The following is a 15,274-nucleotide window of genomic DNA, read 5'->3' on the forward strand; positions in this document are numbered from 1 at the left end:
GAAATAACCTTTGAGATTATTGGCTGCGCAAAATTTATGAATAAATATTGATGAAAGTAACCAAAGTTAGGAATATGTGGGTCCAAAGATTTAGCAATTAGCAGGTTGAAATCTTTACATGTCAAATCAAATTAATTGAGTCGAGGGAGAAGGTTGAAACATGATTTCAGTTGTTTATTTTATTATATAAGTGTGCCTTTACCTTTTTTAGTCCATAATTTTTAAAGTATGGTTTTTTGAGGTGAAATTTTAATATTCGAATGATTTTACTTTTTTTTTCCCATAATTATGTCAGTGCCACTATTTGTGGTGGAAAGGTGCCCCAACTTATACTGAGAGACCTAAGCTTCTTCCCTAAAACATAAAACTTAAGACTGACATGCTTATTTTGAAACATTTACTCCTTTTAATACCAGATATCAAAACAAAATAAAAACACGAACCCCTAACTTTTATATTGAGCAATTACTGATATACAATTTATTCATGATGATTGAAGAGTTTACATTATGATTATTTGTTTACGTTTATGCTTGCTGAATTACGAGAAATGGAAGGGAAAGATGGGGAGAAAGTTGACCCCATGTACAAGCTAAACTTAGGAGGAAAAGTGAAAAATAGTTTTTAATGTTTTGTCTCACTTTGAATGTACATGCATAGAGATGAAATGATTTCAATTTGCTTTTTGACACGTAACAATTTGAAAAAAATGGAAGTAAATTTATATATATATTAAATTAGAATTTTAAGAAATATATTTATGAATTATACTTTATGTATACTCAATTATCAACTCCTTTTCTGCATGCAGGTGATTCTCTTCCACTCCATATCATAAATGCTAAGCCACTCTTAGTATCACCAAAATTAAAATGAATAAGATCTTTTAACTAGTCCTTTCAATTTTACTAATTGCATTTTTATTCTTTTTTTCTTTTAATTTGCAGTGGTACACTTTTATTACACACAAATCATGATCATTTCAAAGTTGAGGTAGGATGAATATTATTTTATAGTTTTTTTATAGCAATTGGTGTCGGTTTGATGTAACGTCCAATTTAATTAATAAGCGTAATTAAAAGAAACGTCACACACAAATAGTACAACAACGCAGTCCTGGGATCTTAAACACAACCCCTACCATCCTAGGCACACCATGATGCCAACTATAAACCAGTTGAAAAATCTAACAGGAGAAGATAGAGTATTAAAGGGTAAAGCAATACATGGGCCATAACCCCAACAAAAGCCCAAACAAAACACGATGTCCAACCCAAACGGACTATGAGCGGAATCGCCTCTTCCCGGTTGACCTCGAGTGCTTCTCGCATCTACTCACATCAACAAGTTGATGATCATCGCAAGAGTAGAAGAACAACATACAAGACAATCAAACAAGCAACAAGGTAAGCTAGAGCCATAAAGATTTCATCAATGCAATCAGATATACTTTCGCAGTCCAATATACATACATCACCCAAGCATGTTATGACCTTCCAAATCAATACACTAAGGCTCGACTCGACTTATCCGGTTACATATTACCTGGTCGGATTCAGCGGATGCTTGCACTTGTGGTGGATACCTCTGCTCACCCCCGAGCTATGTGTTACAAGTGTTACAATAAATCAATTCCCTCACACACAAGGTTAACCCTTAATGAGTTTCAGGCCTTCTGCTACTCTCACCACAGGAGTCAGTCCGCTCTAAGTGAGACTAACTGACTCCTTAGAGTGTCAGGATGCAGTCCTTACCTTGAATCCTTACCAAGTTATATAGATGGGGCACCACCATGGACACCTACTAACAGGGGCCATGGAATTACGTCCCGACCACTGAAGCACGACCCTGAAATCCCACCTAGAGATTTTCAAGGAATTACACACTGACACGCAACAAGCATACTAGACCAATCAATAAAGATTTATTATACAAATACATATACATTGCATACCATCTCTTCATAATTCACCTCTTTCATTTCCTTCCGAGTAGTTCCATGACCATCCATTTCTCTCAAACCATAGTTGTAGAATTTCAGTTCATGCCAATACCATGCCACTTTAACACCAACCATCTCATTTAGTTTACATGCCAAGTTCATACCATACCCATCATTCCACTCGAAAAGGGGAACAGTAGACTCATGCAGGATCTCGCTTATGCGAGACCCTTCTCGCTTGGGCGAGAAGTTCGCTCGCTCAGAAAGGACGTGGGTCGCCTGAGCGACCGCTCGCGTGAAGCATCTTTGATGAGCCTCTGTTGATCTCGCCTAGGCGAAACATGCTCCCTTGGCCGAGAAAACTAGAGTTCACCACTGTTCTCGTGTATATAAACACACAACAACCCATACATGGTTCAATAATGTCGTTCACACATTCGTAATAACACACCAAGCATATTATAATGGTAAAACAATAGCATAAACTGAATACACACAACAAAAGGGTGAATCCTAGCTTCCCTTACCTGGAAAAGGGCCAACAACTGGTTCTTGGGTGCGAATAGAAAAACGAAGTAGCTCCTAGAGCGGTTTAGCGAGCTGGAAACACAAGAACAGAAAGACATGAAGCTACTTAGTACGACCCTAGTTGGAACTCGAAGCAACTGTGCTAAATAAGAGAGGTATGGGATGGGATGCAACTTACGTGGAACGAAACTGGCTCGAACAAGTGCGATGGAGTTCCAAAACTGAACCCTAGCGGAGTGACGGCTGCGGCTCTAAGCACCAAGGGAGCAGATTCTGAAAGTGTAGAATGAGTCAATTAGGGCAGACTTTGGGGTGGTTTTATCGTTTGGGCCAGCCCTTAGACTCAATAGCTTAAAGGCAACCCTTAAAACTTTAGGGCAGAAAACTAGCCTTACATTCTCCCCAACAAGAATATTTTCGTCCTCGAAAATGAAAACTTACCAGGTAAAAAGATGCGGGTGTGATTTCCTCATATCCTCCTCCAACTCCCAAGTAGAGTCACCGGTCCTCCGATCCCAGACGACTTTGACAAGACTGACCGTCTTTCCTTGGCGTTCCTCAACTTTGCTGTCCTTTAACGCAATGGGTGGTACTTCCACAGTGAGGTTGTCTCTAATCTGTATATCCTCAACCTCCAGTACATGAGCCGGATCAAACACGTACTTCCTCAGTTGTGACACATGAAACACCGGATGAAGGTTTGCCAACTGAGGGGGTAAAGCTATTTCAAAAGCCACCAGCCCAATCCTCCTCGTGATCTGATAGGGGCCAAGGAACTTAGGAGAGAGCTTTCTTGAGCGGAGAGCCCTTCCCACACCAGTGGTTCGGGTCACCCTCAAGAACACATGATCACCCACCGCGAACTCCAAGGGTCTCCTCCTGCGATCCGCATAGGTCTTCTGCCTACTCTGAGAAGCCTGCATTCTGTCTCTCACCATCCTCACCTTCTCTATAGTCTGCTCCAGCAACTCTGGTCCCACAAGTACTGCTTCCCCATCTTGATACCAACATAGGGGAGTCCTACACTTCCTACCATAAAGAGCCTCATATGGTGCCATGCCAATGCTCGCGTAAAAGATGTTGTTGTAGGTGAACTCTATCCAAGGCAAGACTTCATCCCAAGCACCCAGGTGGTCCAAAATGCATGTCTGCAGTAAGTCCTCTAGTGATTGAATCGTCCTCTCAGACTGACCATCTATCTGAGGGTGGTGGGGAGAACTCATGGTTAACTTGGTTCCCAAAGCATCATGTAAGATTTGCCAAAACCGTGACGTAAACCGATGATCCCTGTCTGATACAATGCTTGAAGGTACTCCATGCAGTCTTACAATTTCCTTGATGTACAGTTGAGCCAACTTAGCCATGGACATCCTCAAGTTCATCGCCAAGAAGTAAGCATTCTTAGTCAATCGGTCCACTATAACCCAGATTGTATCATGCCCCCGAAAAGTTCGTGGCAAATGGATCACAAAATCCATGGAGATGCTATCCCATTTCCATACTGGTATTTCTAGAGGCTATAGGATCCCACCGGGCCTCTAGTGCTCCACCTTGGCCTTCTGACAGGTCAGACAGGCTGATACAAACATGGCCACATCTTTCTTAATCCCCTGCCACCAGAAAGTCTCCTTGAGGTCCTGATACATCTTAGTCATGCCAGGATGTAAGCTAAGACGACTTTTGTGTCCTTCCTCAAGGATCAACTTCTTTACCTTCGCATCATCAGGTACACAGATTCTACCCTGAAATCTCAGTATGCCATCATTACCCAAGGCATAGTCTCTAGCCTCATTCAACCCAAGTTGTTCTTTGACCCGGCTCAGACTGACATCCAATAACTACCTCTCTCTGATTGAGTTCAAGAAGTCACTAGATATAGTAAGAGTACTATACCTAATGGACTCGGACCCCAACTCCACCTACAGCCTCATGTCCCTGAACTTCTCCAGTAGTTTCACCTCTTTAATCATAAGGTGTGCAGTATGTACAGTCTTCCTACTCAAGGCATCAACCACTACATTTGCCTTCCCCGAATGATATAGCAGTTCAAAATTGTAGTCCTTCAGGAACTTCATCCATCTCCTCTGCCTCATGTTCAGCTCCTTCTGATCAAACAGATACTTAAGGCTTTTGTGGTCGCTGAACACACGAAACTGAGCACCATAGAGATAGTGCCTCCAAATCTTCAAGGCGAACACTATGGCTGCCAACTCTAGGTCATGAGTGGGATAGTTGCGCTCATGCACCTTAAGTTGTCTCGAAGTATACGCCACCGCCTTTTTCTCTTGCATTAACACGCAGCCAAGCCCCAAGTGAGAAGCATCACAATAAACTTCAAAAGATTGCCCAACATTCGGGATCACTAATATAGGCGCACTCGTCAATCTCTGTTTAAGCTCTTGAAAACTCTTCTCACACTTGTCTGTCCAAGTGAAAGGTGGGTCCTTCCGAGTAAGCTGGGTAAGGGGCGCTACTATCTTGGAGAATCCCTCTATGAACCTCCGATAGTAGCCAGCTAGCCCCACAAAGCTTCTGATCTCAGTTGCAGATTTAGGACTCTCCCACTTAACCACCGCATCCAGCTTCGCTGGATCCACCGCTATCCCACAAGCGAATATTACGTGTCCCAAGAACTGTACTTCATCCATCCAGAACTCGTACTTGGACAGTTTAGCATACAACTATTTCTCTCTCAAGACACCAAGCACTAGTCTCAGATGCTCGACATGCTCCTTCTGGGTTCTGCAATAGATAAGGATGTCATCAATGAAGACCACGACAAACTTATCTAAGAACGGTCTGAAGATCCGATTCATGTAGTCCATGAACACAGTCGGAGCATTGGTCACACAAAAAGGCATAACCACGTACTCATAGTGGCCATATTTGGATCTGAAGGCCGTCTTCTATACATCATCAACCTTCACCAATATTTGATGGTATCCCGACTGTAGGTCTATCTTCGAGAACACCGATGACCCATGTAATTGATCCATCAAGTCATCAATTATTAGGAGCGGATACTTGTTCTTGATCGTCATTTTGTTTAGTTTCTTGTAGTCCACACACAAGCGTGAACTCCCATCCTTCTTCTTCACCAACAACACTGGTACTCCCCAAGACGAAGTGCTGGGTCGGATGAACTACTTCTCCATTTGCTCCTCTATCTGTTTCTTGAGCTCCACCAACTCTGCCAGAGCCATACGATACAAGGCCATCGACACTGGGCCAATTCCAAGCACTAGGTCAATAGAGAACTCCACCTCTCTATGGGGAGGCAACCCCGGCACTTCCTCCGGAATACATCCTGATAGAGGTCGTACCCCACCAAATTAAAACATATTAAATATAGTATATGAAAGTGAACCAAGTCGTCTCCCAACGACCAATATTTTCATTTAAAGCGAAATTTCCAGATGAACACAACAATAAAACACAAAAAAGGGGGGCGGGGTTTGGCAGATTCACACAAGTTTGCTAAATTCTAATCAAAACTGAATTAAACACACAATTCAAAACGTACTGGTCCCTTGATTCCACTGAAAATCAACCAATCACAGGTTACTAAATCAAGTCTCTTATCCAATTTACTCTCATGAAATCCGAATTAATCAACTATGCGAAAATTAACACAACTTCATTATGCCATTAAGCATAGCACACATCCTTTTTTCAATTTCACACACACACACACACACACACAGATTAAGCAACTGTGGCCAAAACCCGAACTCACTAAGCATGACAAGGATTCTGAAACTGTGCAAAATATGAACCCACGATTAAGCATCACAATTTCCATTTCAAAAGCTACGAAATTGAATAGGATGAAGAGAAATTGGGAATTGGAGTGCATTGCAAAACATCAACCTCATGGTTTCAATTCAGTTTCTTCAAGGAACCAATACGAAAAACTTAGCTATACATGGAAAATGAACAATCAAACACTTCAAAACTTCAATAACAAAACAGAACCAAGAACCCTATTTTATGAAATCTGAAAAACGCAATTCAAGAGCAAAAATAGAGATTTCAAAGCTTAAATGGAATGCAAAACGGTGTTGTCATATATAAATGCGAAAACCCCATGAATGGGTATTGTTCCAAGTCAATAAAACCCACAAAACGAACTGCCCAAGCAAGAAAACAAATTCCAAACGTAAAACCCTCAATGGGTGCTGTCAAATATGCATAAAAACGGTAAAAATGAGCCAAAAACGTGAAAAACCGCAAGGGGGACGTCCATGGAAGCTTGGAGAACGAAAATGGAGGTTTTGAAGAGAGGTTGAAGATGATGGAGCGGCTGGCCTCCTCTCATGCAGACCTAATTCGTGGTCATATCACCCATGCCACTCATAATTACAAAACTGCCACTCTGCCACTCAGATTTACAAAAATGCCACTCTGGGCCTCAAATGTTGACCCATTGACTTTGCTGACGTGGAAATGACATGGAAATGATGTGGCAATGATGTGGAAAGTCTCTTCAACTAAATATTAAAGTCCAAGCTCCAAAATTGCTTCACCCAAATACCTAAAAAATAATTAAAAACAAAAATTAGGCCAAATAATGTGAAATTAGTCCAAATTCGGAACAGTGGCCCAATAAAGCCCAACAGATGAAAAACACTCTAATGATGAACAATTAAGCACTAATCAACTGTCTAATGGGTACACAAAGGCTAGTGAAATGGAAGAAAATAATGACTCATCAAAATCGACCGCACTTACCCTTTTGCACTCCTGGGCAAAATTAAAGAGTAAAGCAAAGCAAGGACATCACAAACATAACAAGAGAGACACAAAGACACAAGACAAACAGACACATGACAAACGGACTCGACACAGACAAATGGAAACACATCTAACACAGAAGGATTCAAAGCTGCAAGGTATCCGTGAACATCATCCAAGCAGTTCAAAACATGTCAAGTACTCAGTTCAGCTTAAGGAGAGAATTGAAAGCAACATAACCTCATGAAATATGCACTGTATCACTCAAATCTCTAGGCTACTGTTTACTCTCAAAGCACCCTTGAAAAACAAACATCAAACAGACTTGGCAAGCCTCTAGAACGAACAACCAAACCAGAAACACATGCAGGTCAAGATCAGAAGGACTTTTCAAGGTTGTAATGGGGCTGAGGACAAGGTGTGGAACATATGGATAAGTAGCTAAGCAACCAAGGAAATAGAGGAACAGTGGGGAATAAGTCTCAATCAATCATGAAAGTAATCCCAAACACCAACACTTCCAACTTCGGTTCTCACACAATGCTCAAATCCAAACTCCTTTTTATTTCTTTTCTTTATTCTCTTTTCTTTTTTTTTCTTTTTCTCTTTTTTTTTCTATACAGAGAACATGCAGAGAAACAACAATTTTGAAATCCCACTTTGGTGTACAAATGAGCAATTCCAAGAACCAACAACAAGTGCGCGCACAACCACACTTGTTGTGCGCGACCACACTTAATTGAGCACCCATTCCCAAAACAATTCCAAAGCTCCAAAATTTCCTAAGGTAGGAATAATCATGGTTTTTCAGGCTAAGGGCTTGTAATGAGCTGTAAAACAATGAAAGGGTATGCAGGCTCAAAAAGGGGTATCAACGGAAACAGTTTAAGGTAGGCTCATCTGGTTGTAGGCTCACAGAACAAAATTGCCTAAATCATATCCCAACATGCATGTAGGTTGGACAATGGGAGGGCCTTCTTACTGAAGTCTTGAATGAAGCGCCTGTAAAACCCTGCATGGCCAAGAAAAGAACGAACCTCTCGCACAGAAGAGGGGTAAGGCAATTGTGAAATAATTGAGATCTTGGCAGGGTCAACTTCAATGCTCCTTTTTGAAATTATGTGCCCCAATACTATGCCTTGTTCTACCATGAAATGACATTTCTCAAAATTGAGAACAAGGTTAGATTGGATGCACCTGTTTAAAACTCTGTCCAAACTATCCAAACATGCATCAAATGAGGAACCATATACAGTAAAGTCGTCCATAAACACCTCTATGCATTTTTCAAGAAAATCGCTAAAAATGCTAAGCATGCACCGCTGGAATGTGCCAGGGGCATTGCATAGGCCAAACGACATCCTCCTATAAGCAAAAGTGCCAAAGGGGCAGGTGAATGTGGTTTTCTCTTGGTCCTCAGGTGCAATGTGAATTTGAAAATAACCAGAAAACCCATCAAGAAAGCAATAGTGGGACTTACCTGCCAAGCGCTCAAGCATCTGATCAATAAAAGGCAGGGGGAAATGGTCTTTTCTGGTTTCTTGGTTTAGCCTTCTGTAGTCAATGCAAACCCTCCAACTGTTTTGCACTCTTGTTGGAATTAGCTCCTCTTTTTCGTTCTTGACTACAGTGAGGCCAGTCTTCTTTGGAACAACATGGATGAGGCTAACCCACTAACTGTCAGAAATGGGGTAGATGATCCCAGCTTGTAGAAGCTTGGTCACCTCCTTCTTTATAACATCCGAGATGACAGGGTTGAGTCGCCTCTGTGGCTGTCTCACTGGCTTTGCTCCATCTTCCAACAATATCCTGTGCATGCATGTTGATGGGCTAATACCAGGGATGTCAGCTAGTGTCCATCCAATTGCCTTCTTATGCTGCTTAAGAACTTGCAACAACCTCTACTCTTGTTCAGCAGTAAGGGAGGTGGAAATGATGACAGGCAGTTTGTTCTCCTCCTCTAAGTAGACATACTTGAGGTTGTCTGGCAGTGGTTTCAACTCTAGAGTACTGGATGCTGGCTGAATATCAGGAACCAGAGGGGAGGGAGAAATGGGTTCCACAGCCTGTACCTGAGCATAACAATTAGATGCATGTGTACTTCCTGCAACATGGTTAGTGCAACCTGATTGTATAACACCAAAGTGAATAGGTACAACATCCAGAGAGTCAAACTCATTAGATTCAATATTATCCACATCATATTCAGCATCATCAGAATCAGAAGCAGAATCAGAATCAAGAACATCAATGCATGCAAATTCAGATAACTCAGACACGGATGAATGTTTTAATGCATGCAAAGAGTGGAAATCAGAAATCAATCCATCAACAGCATCATCAATAATATCCACGTGAAAAACAGAATGATCCTCAGAAGGATGTTTCATGGCATCCAGAATGTTGAATCACACAACAATATCATCAAACTCCATGGACAAAGTACCTGCATGGACATCAATTTTGGTTCGTGCAGTTTTCAGAAATGGTCTGCCTAAAATGATTGGTGCAGAACCATGTGAAAATCCCTCTTCCATGTCAAGAATGTAAAAATCAGCTGGGAAAATCAATTCACCGACACGAACCAAAACATCATCAATCAAACCTGCGGGGTGGGCAACACTTCTATTTGCCAACTGAATCACCACACCCGTAGGTTGCAGGGGTCCAAGAGAAAGAGATTTAAAAATAGACAGAGGTATTACATTTATTGAAGCACCAAGATCAAGCATTGCATTTTCAAATTTATTGTTACCTATGATGCAAGGTACACAAAATGTACCTAGGTCCTTGCACTTCTCAGGAATTTGAGGAATAGATTTACCTATCAATGCTGACACATTTCTGCCCATGCTGATCTTTTCGTTTCCCTTTAGCCTCCTCTTGTGCGTGCATAGCTCCTTCAAGAACTTTGCATATCTGGGAATCTGTTTAATGGCATCCAACAGAGGTATGTTCACCTCCACCTTCCTGAAAGTTTCCAAGATCTCCCTGTCAACCTTTTCCATCTTTTTGCTTGGAATGGCTCTTGGAGGGAAAGGAAGAGGTATGGAAGGTGCAACAGTAGAGGTGGAAGGTGTAGAAGTCGCACTAGATGTGGAAGGACCAGCTGCATGAGCATCACGCTTTCTCTGAAGTGTGGCAGGGTCGGCTTCCTTTGGAGGTGTAGGCTCAGAAGTGGGAACTTCAATGTTCTTCCCAGATCTCAAAGTAATGGCACTCACATTCCTAGGATTTTCCACCGTTTGTGATGGAAGCTTGTCAGAATTCTGAGCTTGTGCCTGGTTTAGCTGAGTGGCCATCTGCCCCATTTGATTTGTCAAACTCTGGATTGAGGCCCTAGTCTCCTGCTGAAATTGCATATTTTGAAGGGTCATCATCCTGACTAACTCTTCCAATGAAGTAGAAGAAGAAGGTGCAGGTGCTGCAGCAGGAGCTAGTGTGGGTACAGGTGGAACAGGAGCAGCTTGTGGTGCAGGTGCAACTCTTTGTTGTGGAGGTGGTTGCACATTTTGAAATTGTTGGGGCTGCTGGTTACCCTGGTTTCCCCATCTCAAATTAGGGTGATTCCTCCATCCTGGATTATATCTGTTGGCTGACAAATCATGGTGGTTTTGTTGTTGCTGTTGGGGCCTATTGTTGTTGAAAATATTTGCTGCATAGGCCTGAGGGGTATCCACTGGTGTAGAAGAAGAAGCCTGTTGTTGCAATGCTGGGCAAGAGTCTGTAAAATGATCAACAAATGTACAAAGGCCACAAACTCTTGCAGCTGGAGCTCTCTGATTGGAAGCAAGTTGATTGACCAGTGTGGTAAGAGCATCAATCTTACTTTCCAACTTCTTTGTATACTCGGCTGCTCCTACATCATGAACACCTCTAACAACTATGGCATCACTCCTTGTGCCAAATTGTTGAGAATTTGAAGCCATGTTCTCTATCAGTTGTCTGGCTGCAGCTGGGGTTATGTTACCAAGGGCACCACCACTTGCGGCATCAATCATATTTCGATCCATGTGGTGCAAGCCTTCATAAAAATACTGCAGGAGGAGATGTTCAGAAATCTGATGGTGTGGACAGCTTGAACAGAGATTCTTGAACCTCTCCCAGTACTCATAAAGGGTCTCCCCAGATTGCTGCTTGATGCCAGAAATCTCCTTCCTTATGGTTGTTGTCCTTGAAGCAGGAAAGAACTTGGCAAGGAACAATCTCTTCAGGTCATCCCAGCTTGTGATGGACCTAGGTGCTAGGTAGTACAGCCAGTCTTTCGCATTACCCTCCAAAGAATGAGGGAAAGCCTTCAAGTATACATGGTCCTCTTGTACATCTGCAGGCTTCATGGTGGAACAGACGACATGAAACTGCTTCAAGTGTTTGCACGGGTCCTCACCTGCAAGACCATGAAACTTTGGCAACAAGTGTATCAAACCAGTTTTCAGCACATATGGAACCTCCTCCTCAGGGTATTGTATGCATAAACTATCATAAGTGAACTCTGGTGCAGTGAGCTCACTCATGGTTCTCTCATGAGGTGGAGGAGGTTGAGCCATGTTATCAGTATGAAAATGCTCAGAATAAACAGTATGCTCAGAATGTAAAGAATGAGGAGTGTCAGGAATGTGATGAGAATCAGAAGAATCAGGAAATGTCACTGAATATTCTGCATGCAAAGATGGATTCCTAGGATGCTACTTCCTCTATGGAATGTCCTATCAATCTCAGGGTCAAATGGTTGTAATTCACTTGGGTTTCCCCTAGTCATGCACCAAAAAGCATTAATTGTGGTGATATTGGCATAACAAAGGGTATAACTACAAGTATACTCAAACGACCTCCAAATGACTTGAAAATTGGTAGGATATTCCTTTGAGTGGTCAAACAGAAGCACAAAAAATCAGATCAAAACTCAAAGCACAAGTATTTTTAACAATTTTTCAAAAGTGGAAAAAATGAAGAAAAATCACAAAAAACATTGCTGAAATGTAGAAAATGGCATTTTCTGGAGAATCTGAGTTTGCAAACCGGCGAGGCTGGTTACAAAAAGGTAGGAAATCAAATTCTACCCCAAATCCATATAAAATAATAGTGATTCTGATAACCAGAGCAAAAGTTATGGTCCTCTGAAGTTTCACTAAAAATCAGTCCAAATTTTTTTTGAATCTCTTAACTCAGACCATACCAACTGCTCTAGCTATTTTTCCTATCAAGTTCAACGTCTTAGAAGTGGGGGAAAAAAAATTTCAAGTCAAAACAAGCTCCGTAGCTACCAAAACAAAAATCCAGAAGTTAAATGCCAGATTCGGACACTATTCAAACACTATTCACTACTACAAATGACATTATTCATGCGCGCCGCGACACTATTCACTACACTACACAGAAACACACAGGAATGGAAACAGGCACAGAACTTAACACAACATTAACATCACAATGAACATATACCAACTCAACCACACTTGAACTACACACACACCAAAACACAAAACACAAACACACTGGAAATTTTACTTTGAACGAAATGATTGGTCCCCGGCAACGGTGCCAAATTTGATAGAGGTCGTACCCCACCAAATTAAAACATATTAAATATAGTATATGAAAGTGAACCAAGTCGTCTCCCAACGACCAATATTTTCATTTAAAGCGAAATTTCTAGATGAACACAACAATAAAACACAAAAAAGGGGGGGGGTTTGGCAGATTCACACAAGTTTGCTAAATTCTAATCAAAACTGAATTAAACACACAATTCAAAACGTACTGGTCCCTTGATTCCACTGAAAATCAACCAATCACAGGTTACTAAATCAAGTCTCTTATCCAATTTACTCTCATGAAATCCGAATTAATCAACTATGCGAAAATTAACACAGCTTCATTATGCCATTAAGCATAGCACACATCCTTCTTTCAATTTCACACACACACATACACAGATTAAGCAACTGTGGCCAAAACCCGAACTCACTAAGCATGACAAGGATTCTGAAATTGTGCAAAATATGAACCCACGATTAAGCATCACAAATTCCATTTCAAAAGCTACGAAATTGAATAGGATGAAGAGAAATTGGGAATTGGAGTGCATTGCAAAACATCAACCTCATGGTTTCAATTCAGTTTCTTCAAGGAACCAATATGAAAAACTTAGCTATACATGGAAAATGAACAATCAAACACTTCAAAACTCCAATAACAAAACAGAACCAAGAACCCTATTTTATGAAATCTGAAAAACGCAATTCAAGAGCAAAAATAGAGATTTCAAAGCTTAAATGGAATGCAAAACGGTGTTGTCATATATAAATGCGAAAACCCCATGAATGGGTATTGTTCCAAGTCAATAAAACCCACAAAATGAACTGCCCAAGCAAGAAAACGAATTCCAAACGTAAAACCCTCAATGGGTGCTGTCAAATATGCATAAAAACGGTAAAAATGAGCCAAAAAGTGAAAAACCGCAAGGGGGACGTCCATGGAAGCTTGGAGAACGAAAATGGAGGTTTTGAAGAGAGGTTGAAGATGATGGAGCGGCTGGCCTCCTCTCATGCAGACCTAATTCGTGGTCATATCACCCATGCCACTCATAATTACAAAACTGCCACTCTGCCACTCAGATTTACAAAAATGCCACTCTGGGCCTCAAATGTTGACCCATTGACTTTGCTGACGTGGAAATGACATGGAAATGATGTGGCAATGATGTGGAAAGTCTCTTCAACTAAATATTAAAGTCCAAGCTCCAAAATTGCTTCACCCAAATACCTAAAAAATAATTAAAAACAAAAATCAGGCCAAATAATGTGAAATTAGTCCAAATTCGGAACAGTGGCCCAATAAAGCCCAACAGATGAAAAACACTCTAATGATGAACAATTAAGCACTAATCAACTGTCTAATGGGTACACAAAGGCTAGTGAAATGGAAAAAAATAATGACTCATCACATCCTCAAATTCCTGCACCACTGGTATAACAAACTTCATCTGTCCTCCTTCCACCTCTAGATGTGTGAAGATCATGAAGCACTGAGCACCACCTTAGCTCCTTTAGAACTCCTTGGGAGGATAACAACTCGGGCTCCTCCGAGTCGGGGAATAACAATCTCTTTTCTCGGCAATCTATAAGAATGCAATTGGCAGAGAGCCAATCCATCCCCAAGATTACCTCCAACTCTTGTAGAGGCAGGCAAATTAGGTTCACTTTGTACCTGTGTCCCTCTACCTCCACTGGACACCTAGCACATAAGGACGATGTCCTGACCAAACCCGACGTTGGAGTAGACACCGCAAGCTCACACTGCAGCTCGCACACCGCAGATCCAACCGTTTCATACATGCATTTGGCACAAAAGAGTGTGTCACTCCAGAATCATATAACACACAACATTTCATCCCAGCTATCAAACAATAACCTATAATCAGGTTACCTGAGCATGCAGTCTCCGCTCCGGTCATGGCATGCACTTTGCCTGTCGCCTGAGGCCTGTTGCCTCTGTCCTAACTAGAGGGCGTGTCGCTGCCTTAGCAAGGTTGGGGCAATCCTTCCCAAAGTGGCCTTCCTTGCCACAATTGTTGCACCGAATTTGATAACGCTGTCATTGACGCGTTCAAATTAATACTACTTATCTATAACAACTTCAGTATTGTTAAGAAAGTAGTCAACAAAATAGAAAGGATAAAGTAACCCAACGTCGTCTCCCAACAAACACGGAATTGATTTTTAACAAATTAGTTCTTATAAAACTATACAAAGCGGTTAGTCAAATAAAATAAAAAATATTGGGGATTAAGATAAACAAAGATAGAAATAAAATTTAAAAGATAAAAAGAAATAAAAACAATAGTAAAGAAAATAGATTGATTGCATTGCTTTTTCAAAATAGATTCATCATCGGTTATCTAAAGATTATTGCTCAATTAATTATTGTTGTAGATTTGCAAATTAATCAATGTAAAGTCTCAATTAATTTGTTGGCATTCTCACTTTTAACCAAAGTACAGTCTCAATTAAAAGTGAGAACTTTTAGATTATCCATAGTAAATTCAATCAAAGTACAGTCTCAATCAAA

At 41.1% G+C, this 15,274-nt stretch overlaps 1 non-coding gene and 1 pseudogene across 2 annotated transcripts; one reads left to right on the forward strand and one right to left on the reverse strand.

Moving 5' to 3' along the window:
* Positions 1 to 6,302: 6,302 nt before the first annotated feature.
* On the reverse strand, positions 6,303 to 13,985 carry LOC146884691 (uncharacterized; annotated as a pseudogene). Its single transcript, XR_014996621.1, has 2 exons — positions 7,445 to 13,985; positions 6,303 to 7,004 (listed from the first exon to the last, which is right to left on the reverse strand). The product of XR_014996621.1 is annotated as an uncharacterized LOC146884691 (transcript).
* On the forward strand, positions 11,264 to 11,370 carry LOC114192840 (small nucleolar RNA R71). Its single transcript, XR_003606159.1, has one exon. It is a non-coding gene; the product is annotated as a small nucleolar RNA R71 (small nucleolar RNA).
* Positions 13,986 to 15,274: the final 1,289 nt, after the last annotated feature.

This window comes from Vigna unguiculata, chromosome 7 (genome assembly GCF_037176805.1).
Source record: "Vigna unguiculata cultivar grain cowpea cultivar isolate G323 ecotype 2 chromosome 7, ASM3717680v1, whole genome shotgun sequence".
Taxonomy (NCBI): domain Eukaryota; kingdom Viridiplantae; phylum Streptophyta; class Magnoliopsida; order Fabales; family Fabaceae; genus Vigna; species Vigna unguiculata.